General features: G+C 45.6%; 1 protein-coding gene across 2 annotated transcripts in view; it reads right to left on the reverse strand.

Annotated features, from left to right (window-relative positions):
• GRIN2A (glutamate ionotropic receptor NMDA type subunit 2A) overlaps positions 1-14,726 on the reverse strand; it is a 408,795-nt gene that overhangs the window by 231,138 nt on the left and 162,931 nt on the right. The window lies entirely within an intron of this gene.

The following is a 14,726-nucleotide window of genomic DNA, read 5'->3' on the forward strand; positions in this document are numbered from 1 at the left end:
CTTCCAACAGCAAAACGAATTTGGTGACATCATGCTGAGAAAGCCATCTTCTAACACAAAGGTAACAGATCAGCTCACAGTCCATTGGAATGCACTGCTGTGACCACAGAAAGTAGCCACATGAAGTGAGTGGTCACTTCCCCACTGCTGTGATTTTGTGGAGCCCAAGGAAGTGGCTGGGTTGTTTCCAATAGCATCACCCCAAACACCAAAGACCCAACCATGGGAATTGTGATTCCTCCCTGGGCAATGTCACATAGCAATGCCACCTCACAACCAGCAATTCCACATGTAAGAAACTTCCTATAGGCACTCACGGTCTGGGGCAAAGAGATGTGTGCAAGGATGCTGGGGGCATTTGTGTGTGTGATGTCAAGACACTGGGAACAACCCAGCCGACCTTCAGAAGGGGCTTGGTCCCATCCTCACCACAGATGCACATTCTACACAGCTGTTGGAAAATAAAGCCCATTTCCAGGTGCCAAAAAGGAACGATTTGAAAAACAGTGCTAAATGAAGAAGGCAAGGTCCAGAACAGTGTATACACTTGGCTACTAATTGAGAACAGAGAGTGGCGTATTTATTTACTGAGAGACTTTTTTGGAGCGAGGCACTGGAGACACAGCAGTGAACAAGCCCTGACCCCACTGAGTTTACAGTCGGAAGGCGAGAGACAGACAACACACGTGAAAACATGCTGTGGGTCAGGTGGTGATAAGTTAGAGGTCCCGTATTTATGCTTGAACTGCGTTGAACTGTGTGACATTGCCAAGAGGTGACTGCTGGGACTTATGTAGGAAATTATTTCATAAGGTTTAACCAAGTACACACTCAGACAAAATGATGTATAAGATGCAGACAGCAGGTCCTCCGGGAAGGGAGATTAGGAAGGGCAAATGCTTACCAGACATAGGATGGAGTGATAAAAGTCTCTACATCACATGCGGGTATTGCCTATCCAAAACAAATGAATATTTCCAAGTATGTAGTCACGGGAGCACGACAGAGTTGGCACAGAGAAGTTAGGTAAGGATGGAGTGAAGAGGAAGAGCTAAGAGCAGGTGGATTCTCTAAAAATTGCAAAAGTAAGCAAGTGGCGGTGAAATGTTGTGGTAGGCTGTGCTCCACTCAAAAATCCTAAGTGGCCTTTTATTTGTGATTCAGCTCAATACCCGTAGGGTAATTGGTAACAGGCAGAGAGACCTGGGCAAGACAGGGAGTTAGTCTGGAGTCTGTGGAGCTCACCTGTGCCCCTCTCCCAAGGTGATCTTCGCAGATCTGTTGCTTACACTCAGCTCACTGACACAGCATGGGTTGCAAATCTCAGCGTCCCATCATCACTCTCAGTCTCTCAGTGCCTCTCTCAAATGAGAAAGAAAATCTACCAACCCAACCCGATCTTTCCACTGTATTGTTCCTGGCAGAGCAGAGAAGAGCCCAGGCAGCTAAAACACATGGCCAGAGGCAAACCCAGCAGGAAGAGGTCACGGGGACAGAGATGAACAAAAGGCACAGACAGGCAGAACGGCCACATGCACAATGAGACTGAGGTTCCTAAAGACGCCAACCTGGTACTGAGTGGTCACTTATCTTGAGCCACATGAAAGTACAGTCCCCTCTGGACAAGCATGACCTTGAACTCAGGTTGAATTCCTGGTCTCTCCTTCCTACTATTGTGCCGTCAGGCACATAGACAAACATCTCTAAGCTTCCATTCTCCAGTCTGTAAAAGGCAGATAATAACAAGACTAGAGGCTGTGAAGAGTATGCCTTCAACCCAGGCACCTGCTCAAACAGCAGAGTCTTCCCTTGCCCCTCCAGGGATGCTGTGTATTGACTCTGGTCTCTTGCCCGGGGCTGTCAGGTTGCACAACTCCAGAGGGGCAGCATAATCCTCCACCCTGTCCAGCACCTGCAGCTCCAACTCACCCATAACATACTCTTCCTTAGCATCAGTCAGCCCACAACAACTGGAGAGATACTCATCAACCTCCCTCCCTCTTTTTCTGATTTATGGATCAATTTGACATTATAGGGAAATATTTGTGCCTGTTCTCCGAAGATGGCTCTTATCAGGAATTACAGGTACATGTTAAACCAAGCTTTTTAAAAATTTTTTTATTAAATCACAACTATGTATATTGATGCATTTATGGGGTTCAGTGTACTGCTTTGATATACAATGTGAAATGCTTATGTTGAACTTAAGTAACACAGCCATCACAGTTATACTCTTTTCTTAATAGTTTTGAAACGTACCATTGCATCATGCCCATTAGGTGAGGTCCCCCCAAATACCCTGCCCTTCTCTCTCCTCTTCCCTTCTACTTTCTGGACTATAGTTAAACCAAGCTTTTTAATGATAGGATTATCTCCCCAGGTGTTAAACAGAATTCTAGATTTGGAGATAAGAGTGAACAAAAAGATCCTCTAGGCTGCCCCCCTTTGTTTTAAGAGGCAAAATTGAGACCCACAAAGGAAAATGGCTTCTCCCAGGCTCATTCACCCCGTCAGCAGCTCTCTCCAGCCCATCAGCAGCTCTCTCCACTGCTTCACGTCCCCAGTTCTCCCTTAAGACGGAAGTAAGATGCTGAGAGACCTGTGGATTTGCTTGAGCCGCAAATCCTAAGAATCATTTCAAGTAAAAAGTTGCTGTTGGCATCAGCAGACAGCCCTCCTTCTATGGGTAGTAATATCCTACTTCCTTTTGTCTTGGTGGGTCCATCAGTCAAGGTGTCTGCTCAACCAATTAGAGTCATTCTCCCAGAATTTGCCTCTCAAGGGAGAAAACACAAAATCAGAGCCGACTCACCTTGATGGCTGTTTGCTAAAGTACCTGGATGTCACACCCTGATTCCCAGGCCCCTGGGAAAGGCTTACTTTCCTGTTCTTTGGAGAGGCATGCTTTCTTCAGAACACGCATAAAACCTGCGGATTAATTATTTTTTCATCCAAGTTTTCAAGAGTTAGACACTAACTTCTTCCCACTGCCCTATTGCAAAACTAGAAACTGAGTGTCTTTGTGGTGGGGAGACGTTCTCCAAGCCTCTTTCAGAGCTGGTTCATTCTCATGCCCTTCTCCCCCACCCCCAGCACCTCTGTCTATACCACACACATAAGTATTTGGTCACATGCTACGCAAATTGCTCTTAGTTACACCCTGTAACATTTAGCTTCACAGCTATGAGGTGTCATACAACTAATTTGTCAGAATCCCAGGCCAAGCAGTGATATTCGGAAATGATTTAGGCTTTTTTTGGAGTTGCAGCACCTGCAAGGTCATTTCTGTAATAATATTATTCCTGCTCACTGGCATTCTGAAATGTTTCCTGGAGTGGGAAAGAAGAGGTTTTTACTGTTTTATGCTTTGTCTTACAAATTTTGTAATCCTGTACAGAACAGAGCACAGGAGCAATAATGATGAATTAAATAGATTATGTGACATCTTACAAACAATAAAATCATCACTTTTAAACTACTCTAAAAATTCCTCGTCACACTCCTTATTCCAGATCTCCAGTCCCCTAAAAGAGAAAGGCTTAATTAATGCACTTAACCCTCATATGCTAAATCTCATTTCTAGTTATAGAATAACTATAGAAAAAATGGTTGTCTGACTAACCCCTTTAACTTTAGAATTACAAATGCAGTTGCTGCAGTGGAGAGGTAGGTAACGCAAACATGTAAACCCTGTGCTAGGCCAGGGTGGGGCTCATACCTGTAATCCTAGCAATCTGGGAAGCTAAGATCGGAGACCCCTTCAGCTCAAGAGCTCAAAACTAGCCTGAGCAAGAGGGAGACCTCATCGCTAATAAAAGCAGAAAAAATTACCCACGCATTGTGGTACATGCCTATAGTCCCAGCTACTCGGGAGGCTGAGGCAAGTAGATTGCTTGAACCCAGGAGTTTGGGAGGTTGCTGTGAACTCAGCTGATACCAGGGCACTCTAGCCTGGGCAACAGAGTGAGGAACCCTAGCAAAAAAAAAAACAAACAAACCTGTTCTAAAAGGGTAGACATGTATGAGGTGGATAGAATAATTCCCTCCCCCTACAAAGATGTCATGTCCTAATCCCTGGGCCCTGTGAATATGATACCTTATTTGGCTAAAAGGATTTTGCAGATGTGATTAAAGCAAGAACCTTGGGATCCTATTCTGAATTCTCTGGGTGGATCCATTGTAACCACAAGTATCCACATCCTTATCAGAGTCACAGAGTGAGATATGAGGATAGAATTAGGGTCAGAGAGAGAGATTGGAGATGCCACTCTGTGGCCTGGGAAGGTGGAGGAAGGAGCCATTTCAGCAGCCCCTAGAAGCCGAAAAAAGCAAAAAACAGATCCTCTCCTAGAGCCTAGAAGGAGCATGGCCCTGTTAACACCTTGATTTTAGTTTGGTATGACCCATCTCAGACTTCCAAACTACACAGTAACAAGATAATACATTTGCATTGTTTTAAGCCACCTGCCTCAGTCATGTATTTCACCAACAGGAAACTAACACACCACGTATCCACTGCTAACAACGGCTGTGGTTCTAAAATGCTGGCCCAATTTGCCAGTTCTTCTGGATTTTCAAAAGAAACCCAAATCCAGACATTTTAGTGAAAACTAATTTGCTTTGCATATGCATAGGCGCCCTTTCACCTCTGCTCCACCTCAGGGAAGGCACGGCCCTTGCTTTTTCTGCACAACAGCCACACAGCTCCTGCCTAAACACTGGCTTGTGCCTAAACGTGCTGGGTAGGGTGGCTATCTGCTGTCATAAGCACCACTCCAACAACTGAGGACTTTAATATTCCCAAAGTCCTGCTCTGAAGCAGAGCTCATGTCTCCCTGCAGCCCCTGCCCATGGGCCATCACTTCCCTGAGGGACAATTACAAGGGACCCTTGTCTCTCTTCCATAGGACAGACCTTCAGATGTTTGAAGACTGATCTCTCATACCCTCTGCTTCTCCTCCTGAGATGCTTCCTCTCTGTCTTATCTCTGGTTCTTTTGTATTTTTTGTTGTTTTCTAGAATTTTTAATTTTTTTTAATTCTTTATTAAATCATAACTGTGTACATTAATGCATTTGTGGGGTACAATGTGCTGATTTGATATACAATGTGGAATGCTTACATCTAAAAGATTAACATAACCATTTCCTCACTTACTTATGTGTTGTGGTGAGACATCCATACTCTGTTCTGAATAGTTTAGTAACGTATCATTATGTTAGGGCCCCCCAGTACCCTCCCTCCTCATGGTCTCTCCCCTCCCCTCCCCTCTCCTTCCACTTCCCTCCTTCTTTCTGGACTATAGTTATGTTTTACCTAAAGACTGCTACCAAACAGCCACGGACAGTGAAACCACAGCCTCTTGTGTTTCACTTCTTTCAAATACAGATTATATTAACTATGCATAAAACTATTCAGTCTTCTCCCAAGAAAAGAGACACTCTCTGGTAAAGAGAAAATTGCTTAAAGCGACCAGCCAAACTTGACAGGTACCTCTCTCTGCAGCCTCCTTTCTCTTCCCAGGGATCACCAATCTCTTGAGTTGGCTACTCCCTCTTGGAATCTTGCTCAAGCATAGCTTCCTGCGGGAAGCCATGTCAGACCAGCTGCAAGTCTGAGTCAAGCCCCTTTGTTAAGTGCCCTTTCTCTTTGGGACACTCACCTCCGTCTGTCATTGTGCACAATTCATGTGGCTAGTTGTTTGATGCCTGTGTCTCTCCATCTAGATTATAAGCTCTGTGGGAACGGAGCCCATGTCTGTGTCTTCCATCCAGGGCTTGGCCCAGTCAATAAATGGGTGGGTGGATGAGTGAGCAAATGTGGGGGTGGGGAGGGCAGATGGGGAACAGGAGTCTGGCTTGCTGATATTCTGCTTAATTAATTAGCACAAATGAAAATTTTCATCTAGCAACACCCTTTGGTCACTTTTTCATGGCTGGATGCCTCCACCTTCTCCATCTGCACTTGTAGAACAAATTTTGTCATCTAAGTGCAAGACTTCAAAGTTTCTGTCTCTTAAATGATACCTTGACATCTTTATTCCATGTTCTAGCTCAGTGACCCATATTGTAGCTTGATTTTCTTTTGGCCATTGTTCATACTTCCCTCCTGGCCTAAAAAATTTACAAATTTGTTGGAAAACTCCTGGTCTCCATTCCTTCTACAAACATGTCTCCAGTAGATTGTGATCCAGGCCCTGGAGGTGGCTGAAGATAAACAAGAGAACAAAGCCTGAGCTATGCCCTGAGATCAATCACTGTAGTTTCAGAGACAGAGGCATAAATGGGCCACTCTGACACCAAAGGTTTAGTGATGGTGGGGATGCGACAGGAGGTCCAGACAAAGGGAAAAGCATCCCAAGAAATGGAGATATCTGAAGAGGTGACAGGTGCTTTGAGTGATTTAAATAGAGGAGAGGGACACAGCAAGATGGGCCTGGAAAGCTATGGACAAGCAAATTTATGGTACAAGTTAAGTAACATGGACTTTATCAACAAGTAATGATTTATAACAGGAGCTTGACAGTTGCATCTTAGAAAGAAAATTTAGGGTGGCGCCTGTGGCTCAAGGAGTAGGCGCTGGCCCCATATGCCAGAGGTGGTGGGTTCAAACCCAGCCCTGGTCAAAAAATGAAAATTTAATGTCCATGGGACAGCAGTTCTCAACCTGTAGGTTGCAACCCCTTTGGGGGTCAAATGACCCTTTCGCAGAGGTTGCCTAATACATCCTGCATATCAGATATATACATTATGATTCATAACAGTAGAAAAATTACAGTTAAGAAGTAGGAATGAAAATAATTTTATGGTTGGGGGTCACCACAACATGAGGAACTGTATTAAAGGGTTGTGGCATTAGGAAGGTTGAGAACCATTGCTATAGGAGGTTGGATAGATAGAAAACTAGGAAGGCACTTGGAAAGGTGTTCCAATAGCCAGAAAGAGAAATAGCTGGGGTCTCATCTGGGGCAGAAGGAGAGATGGAGAGGAAGAGAGGACTTGACAGATCCACACTGTTATTAAGTAGACGTAAGCCCAGAGACCTGCTTCCAGGTGACTTTCCCCAACTCAGCGACACAATGACAAGAGAGAATAATAATGACTTTAAAAAGAGACTCCCTAGTTACTCTGAAATTGCAGAGTATACCCACACTTGGAAAATCATTTTGCCCTCCCATACGCGGTTTGCACTCGATCCATTCTCACACTCTTAATATTGCAGAGTAAGCTTGCTCTCCAGTACTCGCACCTGCTCAGTCACCCAGTGACGGCATTCCTTCGGCAAACATTTACCGAGCACACAATATTTACCGGGTGATGACAGCTACAGGGCACGGGGAGGCAAAACAACTCAGCCCCCAAAATGAGGGAGTTCACAGTGGGTGCGGGAAACGGACACCCAAGCAGATCTTCACCAAACAACATGGGGGGCACGCCCTGACGGAGGGAAGCCCAGGGGAGTAACAGGAGGTGGAGAAGCAGCAGCTAATTCAGCCCACAAAGCCATGGGAAGCCGTCGGGAAAGAAGCCTTGGCTATCTGAGAGTTGTTCAGTTTCCCAACCAGGCAATGGACTTCTTGTGGTGAGTGTTTTCCTGGCACCTCATGCAACTCCCGGCTTAAAGAGGATGGGCCAGACCGCCACATTGTGCACATGAACTTCCACAGGCACGCGGGAAAGGAAAAAAGGATGGTTGCCCCCATGGACTATTAACTGCAACTAGTATTTACAAGAGGCTGCAGCAGCTCACCAACCACAGCCCTATTGTAGCAGACAGTGGCGCTAAATCACGCACGTTAGCAGGGCAGGGAAGCCTGTCGCTCTGGGCTGCTGCTGAAGTCCCCATGTCTGACACAGCATCCCACACGGGCAGGTGCCCAGTAATCATCTTTGGGATGAACGGTAACAGCAGAGACCAGTTTAGTTTAGTTGGAGTTTTACATTAGTTTCTCTTCCACGTTGACCTGTTCTCTGGACCTCCCAGCCTTGGCTCCCCTAAGTGGGCACCCATTATCCCTCTGCCCCCATGACCCTGGTCAGTGCAGACTGGAGCAACCCCATCCTCACCACCGACATTCACACTAGGTAGCAGGACAGGGCTGGCACAGAAGACCAGCCTCCCACTCCTTCTCTGCCAAATCTTCAAATATCATTAGTTATGTTGGAAATGGCCCCAAGCCGCTGCTGCTTAATGGGCCATGATGGATGAGAGCAGATCCAGAGGAGGGCTGTGTTTACCAACTAAGAGACAACATGCCCACGGTCCTGTTTCTGGGCATGTGAGCTGAGTACAGAGCCAAGAGTAAGCGTGGGAGCAATCCCCAGCAAAGTGGCCCCTGAGTCTTTCATCTCTGGGCCACAAAATAGCTGTGGGAACATGAAGACTCTGCCGTTTTCAAGAGACCTCATAAGGAAGACAGACAAGGAAATAGATCATCATTACGCAGAGTGGCTAAGGGCTGCGATGATGAGTCCAGGGGCTCTGAGAAGGCCACTCACGACCGGAGGTGGGACCAGCAATCACTTCTGCAGGAGTATGGTACCCCGAGTCCATGTTCCAGAGCCAAAAGGCCTCAGTTGCCTCTTGGTTCTGCCTCTTTCCAGCTGTGTTAATAGCAAGTTCCTCCTCTCTGAGAGCCTCAATTGCTCTGAGAAATGTGAACAGTAGTGGTTCCTAGCTTTGGGGCTTATCGTGAGGATTATCCACATAAAAAGCCTAAGAATAAGCCTGGGTACTTGAGTGTTCAGCAAACTTTGGCTGTTATTACCAGGGCTGAGTGAGACTTGAGCAAGGTCGACAAGGCACTTGCTTTGGGTGCAAAATGTAAAGGGGCTGCCAAAAGACTTGTCAATCAAATAACATTTTGATGCAATATTTTTGCAGCCAGGTCAGGTTCAGCCCAGCCTAGACAGGATTCAGGATGGCCAGAGTCAGGACTTAGAAATGACCACAAAACATATCCATGATGGAAAAAAAAAATCAAAATTTGAAATAAAGATGGGATCCGACCCTACTTCTCTGACCTTAGTTCCAACCTTGTTGGATCCTTTCTTTATTTACAGATCCAATGTCTTGTTAATCCTGCAATTCTCTGCACTGCTTTCTACTCTTCAAAATACTGCGTTAGAGTAATAGTTACCTTGATGAGTAAGTTATTTCGCACCTTTGGAATTTTGCACACAAGGCAAGCATCTCACTCTACTTCACCCTCGTCCTGACCTTCATATGTTTCTTTCACATTTTTCTATGAACATTATGTTACTTTTATAATTAGAAGGACGAGATAAGATTACTATCTTAATTAAAGAGATGAACAGAGCATTTAATCTAGTTTGGAAAACAACGTCTGCACAAGTGATAAAGGACCCATTAAATGAAACAATAATGGGTATTATAAAAATTCTGAGAGAGCGGGAAGCTAGTGTTTTCTGGAAAGAGTTGGAAGAGAATAAGGTGGGGTTCTGTGGTGGCACCACAAGGCACACTCTGGGGTGATGTGGGTGGCGTTCCCCAGAGACAGTTCTCCAGAAAGAGAGAAGAAGGTGGAGACCAGCATCTGTGTACTGGGGTGGCTGGGGTCTCTGCCCAGCTCTGCAGCCTGACCTGCTTACAATAGGCAAGAGGATTCTGGAAACTACTTCAGGCTGTCTGCACACAGAACGCTTTTGCAGAGGGAGGAGTGAGCCTCTGGCCTAGCTATTGTTGAGGCTACGGGAGAGGAACTCTAGCCAAGAAGGTGACTGTTGTGACACATGGTGTGGCACTGTGGCATTCAGCGTGGTGTGTGTGCCACACCCACACACGATGCACACCCAGCTCTGCTTGAACTACAAAGATGAGCAGGAGAGAATCCCTCCTTCCAACTCCAGGCTACTCTGATTCTCCCCTAGCCCCAGACTCAGATAGCCACAGGCATTTTGGTGACCCTGATTGTTGCAAATGAGAATGCGCCCAGAGTCACAGCTCCACTCCTCGGTGGGGGCACCACCTGTGATCTGCACTCAGTGACCATGGACCATGCTAGTGGCTCAGACTCTGTTTTTGCCTCCCCCAGTCCCAAGAAAAAATTATTTTTTGGAAAATATATTTTTAACAATGAGGTGGGAAGCGTCCACTCCCCAATAGATCTCTAAGGAAGCCCCGGATCCAAATTTAAGCCTGTGATTTTCAGCAAGTTGCTGGATCTCTCTGTGTCTCAATCACCCCATCAATAAAGACAAGAAGTCACCTCACTACTGACACCTCATTAGTCACTCATTGTACCTTCCTGGGTGGCAAGTAGGAGAATAACATGAGACAGTACAGATAAAGCAAGTATTCAGCTCAGGGCCCGACAAGTGCTCCATGTATGAGAGCTATTGTTTCTTATTGTTGTATAATTATTGCTATCATTATTAGTAGTAAGTTGTAAAGATTAGAATTAGATCATGCATGCAAAACATCCATCACAATCTGGCACGTGGCAAAGGTGCAGAAATAAAAGACGCCATCATAAGAATGGCAGGCAAGAAACGCTAAACCTGTGAGCGTTTCAAAAAGGAAAGTTAAAATGGTATTTCTAAGCAGAAATCTGCAGGCCTGCTTTCATGGAAAGACTAAAACACATTTCTAGTTAGTAGGATTATTTGCACATAAACAATGTATCTGCATAATGCAATAAAACAGTTTGCCCTCAAGTAGATTAAACCACTGTTACTCCATGCCCCAATTCCTCTTTTCATTACTCTTTTTGCTTGGAAAATGCTTTCTTCTGAGATTGCTGCCAGGTTAGTTTCAGCCCAGCCAAGAGAGGATTCAGGATGACCAAAATCAGGACTTAGAAATGACCCCTAAAATAAGATTTTGGTCAAAGGATACAAACGTTCAGTTATAAGATGAATAAGTTCTGAGGATCTAATGTTAAGCACAGTGTCAGTAGTTAATAATACTGTATTTTATACTTGAAATGTGCAAAGGGAATAGATGTTAAGTGCTCTCATCTCTCACACACACACACCATGCACACATAATGATAACCAATTATGTTCAGCAGGATGTGTTCAGTAATTTGATTGGGATAACCATTTAGCAGTCTATATATACATCAAAACCTCTCTTGTATACCTTGGATATGTACAATTTTTATTTGTCAAGTATACCTAAAGATTGAGAAAAGTAAAAAGAAATTACTCCAAAGAAATAAACAGTCTCTCTAACTCTATGATATAAAATTGTGCTTTCACCCCACGGGTGTTTAGTTCAGAACATTTAGCCTTAGATGTTATAGGAAAGTCTTTAATAGACTCTACTTCTAGCCAGAATCTTGGGTAAATATGATTCAATCAAGGGGGATAAGCCAGTGTTGCGAAATAGGTTTTTGCATTTTTTTTTTTTACATGTTTGAGTGACATTGGAAATAAAGGGAAGAAAAGAGAGAAAGAAGCAAGCTCACGCCACCCAGGATGTTGGGCTCAGTACTGGGGGCATCACAAACCCTTCTTACAGTTGGAAGGGGTCTCAGTAGGCTGCTTGGTCCAAGCTCCGTGTCTCCGCAGTCACTGAGGATGCAAGCACACTCCCCTTACAATTTCGGGTGCAGCTCCAGCCTCGGGGGCTGCTCACAGGACCAGCTTCCTCTTTCTCTTCTCCATCTACCATCCTGCCACAGGCCCAGGGGATGCATGTAGACACCCATGGAATCAGGCCTCTGATTAACAGAGGGGTTGCTGGGTCCTCAGAGATCAAAACAAACCCTGAGCCGAGACTGGAGACACTAGGTACTAGATCCAGCTCCACCATGAATCCAGTCTCGCTGACTCTCAGCTTCTCTATGTAAGAAAGGAGAAGAATTGGGATAATTCCCACTGCCTCTTTACAGGATAGTTTCAAGAAAAATAATGGGAGTAAACACTCAAAGGCCATCTCAACCTGGCCGTGCTTTTAACACTATGTAGGGTATCTTTAAAATGTGCAGATGCTGAGCCTGGTTTAAGGGCAGAAAAAAAAAAGTATAGAGGCTGGGGCTCCACTCCAGGGCACTCAACTGATCCACAAAGCTTTCTGCAGATGCTAATATGCATGCAGGGCTGATAGCCACTGGGCAAGAATAAAACGCTGCAGCAGAGAGACAGAAGCGCTGCTCAGAGTGTGACCATGAGCCCGCTTATTCCAGTGAGTACAGAAATGGAGAACAGCATTTAGAAACTGGAACAGCACTGTGGCAGTGCTGTAATGTCCACACACAGAATCATTTTCCTAGTAATTATTCTTATTATATTTTATCAAAGCATCTGATAATGAAGGACAAATAATTGAAATAAACAAACTAAAATGTAGAGCCCAGCACAGCAGTTCAGTGTGATGAGAAAAGGCCAGCCTCGAAGTCAGTTGAGCCTCCGCCAGACCTCACCCCACCCTTTAGGAGCCCCATGGGCCTTTTCTTTTTTGCCACCACAGATGATTTATGACATATGAATGTATTAAGCCAGGCACAGTGGCTCACTGTGCTGTAATCCCAATATTCTGAGAGGCCCAGGCAGGTGGACTGCTTGAGCTCAGGCGTTCCAGACCACCCTGAGCAAGAACGAGACCCTGTCTCTACGAAAAATAGAAAAATTGGCTTGGCGCCTGTGGCTCAAGTGGCTAAGGCACCAGCCACATACACCAGAGCTGGCAGGTTCGAATCCAGCCTGGGCCTGCCAAACAACAATGATGGCTACAATGAAAAAATAGCTGGGCATTGTAGCGGGTGCCTGTAGTCCCAGCGACTTGGGAGGTGGAGGCAGGAGACTCACTTGAGCCCAGGAGTTGGACATTACTGTGAGCTGTGATGCCACAGCACTCTACCCAGGGGGACAGCTTGAGGTTCTGTCTCAAAAAATAAAAAATATATAAAAATAAATAAATAAAAATAATAATAAAAAAATAAAAATAGAAAAATTGGCCAGGTGTGATGGCCAGTGCCTATACTCCCAGCTACTTGGGAGGCTGAGGCAAGAGGATCAGATTGCTCGAGTCCAAGAGTTTGAGGTTGCTGTGAGCTATGACGCCACAGCACTCTACCCAGGGAACAGAGTGAGACTCTGTCTCAAAGAAAAATGAGTATATTAAATATGGATATATTAAAAACCACAATATAAAAATGTAGCTATTGACACAGGAAAAGGTTATGAAACAACATTTTGAAGTTTATCCTATTTTGTAAAAATATATATTTACAAGTTGCAGGTATTTTCTTTCATACATAACAAACCTCCGTGGGTTCAATTTCTTCACCTGGAGAGCAAGCATTCTCATATCTTCTCTGCAATATCTTTCCAAGAAGTTCAGAAGTAAATTGTATTTTTAAAAAAACATAGTGTAGGTGATCAGTATAAATAAAACTGAAGTTCGGCATATTATGATTTCAACATAAGGTGGGAGTTTCGTGCATGAGGTGTGTGGCTGCAGCCACGCAGGCAGTAATGCAGAATTAGAGATTCCTGAATAATCACGAAAACCACGGACTCTGGAGTCACAGATCAAATTTGTGCTGTGCGGCAGTCTAGCTACATGATACAAGATAAGTTAATTAAGTGTTCCACTTCTCAGCTGCAAAATGAGAGTGAGGAATCATGGGGTAGCTAGCTGGTGAGGTTGTAAGGACCAGATGAAAGTAAGGGCACATAAAGCATCAAGCATAGTGCTTGGGCCCCGTCAAATGCGCAGTAAACAGGATTGTTACTATAATCACACTGCCAGTACTATTGTGACCGCTCCCCTGCCAGGCGTAGCAGGGAGTCTACCTGAGTTGGCCCCAGCACAAAGGGCCACAGCCCAAGAGTCTGGGTATGTGGCAGAGACGTGCAATGTCTTGGTCAGGCCTCTGCACTTCTCCCACCTGCCTGTGATGCCAACACGTCCCAGCTTCTCTCTCTCACCTCTGAGTCTGTGCTAACAGCTTAACCAAGCAGCTGCAAAATCATTAACATCTAGTCAGCCTTAATTGGCTGCCATTCAGCAGGCTGAGCTCAGGGAAAAGTCTTTCCAGCGGACAGGTGACAAAACTATGCCCAGGGTCCGTCGGGGGGCAGCCACCAGGCAGGCGGGAGATACAGGACCACAACAGGGTCCCTCACAAGCCTGTGTCCTCCCAGCTCGAAGGCAGGTGGTGAAGGAACGAATCTGTCAAGCGCGGCTCCATCCAACGTGGATGTATTGATCCTGCATGCGTGTCAGACTCCACCCTCCTGAATGAGCCTATGAGGTACAGTTTATTATTGTCCCTATTTTATGGGAGAAGAAAATGAAGCCCAGAAAGGTGACAAATTTGCTCAATGTCCCAGCAGTCGGTAAGTGGGACCGTGAGTCTCATGCCAGCAATCTGCCCTGCAGCGCTCCCAGTAGATGTGTGAGAAGGAGGGGGAGGGGAGACGCACACCGATGGTGAAGCTGGGCAGGAGGGCATCACAGGAGGGAGGCGTGGGTGCATTAACAGCTAGAAAGAGGCAGCCCTGGCAGGAGTGAGGGGAAGGGCATTCCAGGCGGAAAGCAAAGCAAATGCCAATTCTCAGAGATGGGAGAGAACTCGGCACTAGCAGGAAACTGAGACAAAGCCAGTGTGGCTGGAGCAGATGAGGAAGACGCCAAAGGCCAATGTCCGTCAGCCCCATTCAGGACTCTGAGTGACCCCGGCAACCTCCCTCCTCTGCTTGGACGGACTCACCAGACTCATCCCACCCACTGGGTCATCATTCTGCGTTACTGTGG

Source organism: Otolemur garnettii, unplaced genomic scaffold (assembly GCF_000181295.1).
Source record: "Otolemur garnettii isolate 467f Iridium unplaced genomic scaffold, OtoGar3 scaffold00232, whole genome shotgun sequence".
NCBI classification, from domain to species: domain Eukaryota; kingdom Metazoa; phylum Chordata; class Mammalia; order Primates; family Galagidae; genus Otolemur; species Otolemur garnettii.